The sequence below is a fragment of the Colobus angolensis genome, unplaced genomic scaffold (assembly GCF_000951035.1).
Source record: "Colobus angolensis palliatus isolate OR3802 unplaced genomic scaffold, Cang.pa_1.0 Scaffold140, whole genome shotgun sequence".
In the NCBI taxonomy this organism is placed as follows: domain Eukaryota; kingdom Metazoa; phylum Chordata; class Mammalia; order Primates; family Cercopithecidae; genus Colobus; species Colobus angolensis.
The window spans coordinates 4,222,190-4,223,814 of record NW_012114489.1 but is presented as its reverse complement, the minus strand read 5'-3'; positions in this window follow the sequence as shown (position 1 = coordinate 4,223,814).

Genomic DNA, 1,625 nt, shown 5'->3' with positions numbered 1-1,625 from the left:
GAGATACATAGCAGCTGGACATGGTGGCTCACGCCTGTAATCCCAGCACTTTGGGAGGCCAAGGCGGGTGGATCACTTGTGGTCAGGAGTTCAAGACAAGCCTGGTCAACATGGTGAAACCCCATCTCTACCAAAAATATAACAAATTAGCCCCGTGTGATGGCATGCACCTGTAATCCCAGCTACTTGGGAGGCTGAGGCAGGAGAATCACTTGAACCCAGGAGGTGGAGGTTGCAGTGAGCTGAGATCATTCCACTACACTCCAGCCTGGGCAACAGAACAAGAGTCTGTCTCAAAAAAAAAAAAAAAAAAAAATCGTTGTCTGATTGATATCAGAAAACTCTTTAGTCCAAAATCTTTTAATACATATTTATAATTTTGAGTTACAAAAAATATTTTTCTGGAGAATGAATCTGGTTTGTAACCCATCGAATAATTAATCTCTTATTAAGGATTATTAGTTAGAAGTGTTGGAATAAATAATGTTCAGGCCCTAGTGTTTGTCACATGACATATTACTTGTGCCTACAAATAGTTATAATTTTGGAAAACAGAAAATGTTACTATGATTTCTTCAAAGCTACCTTTCTTTGAAGGTTTCTGTGTTGTTCCTATATAGCTAGCCAGTTAGTAGGCCAACTGGATTTTATTTTTATCTTTACAAATTGTAATTTGGATATGGTAAGTGATACGAGTTTTGTTATTATCTTAGCTTGCATGTATGTAGACCTAAAAAACAATTGTGGCACTCTTCCCTCTGGGTTCACAAACTTATTCAATATATGGCTATTCAAATGAACTTTATATCAAGACTCTTTTCATTAATGTGGTAAATGCAGAAATATTCATGTATTTGAATAGATATGCTAATATGTTGTCACAATTTATTAAAAGAAATTTTCCAACTTCTCAATTCACCTGTTACTAAAAGAAATATTTAGATTGTTCAATGAATATTTACTTCTTGAGCTTGTAACTTTTATGACATGTTTCTGGGTTAATAAGCCTAGAAATGCAGAATGTTATGGAGCAAAGATATGAAACTATGAGTAAGGAGTCTTAGGTTATTTTTATTGGCTTGACTGTGTTCCCTAAAGTTCACGTGTTAGAAACTTAGTTCCCAAAGCAATAGTGTTGAGATGTGGGACCTTTACGAGGTGACTAGGTCCTGAGGGCTCTGCTCCTATGAATGGATTACTGCTGTTATTGCAGGTTAGTTATTATGAAAGTGAGTTCCTAATAAAAGGATGAGTTCAGTACCCTTTCCTCTGTCTTTTGTTTGTGATTTCTTGCCCTTCTGCCTTCCACTGGGGATGATGTAGCAAGAAGGCCCTCACCAGATGCAAGCCCCTTGATCTTGGTCTTCCTGGCCTCCAAAAGTGTAAAAAATACATTTCTTATAAACTACCCAGTCTGTATTTTACTATTATAGGAACACAAAATGGGCCAAGGGAAATACAAACCTAGGTTTATCACCATTCAGCTGTTAGAATTGATTTTAGAGCTTTTTATCTACTATAGCTTCCCTCTCTCCCTGTTACCTTACCCATCCTGTAACTCCCTGAATGATATAATAACAACTTCTCAAACAAAAGAAGGTCTCTAGAGTGATCTGGCAAAAACT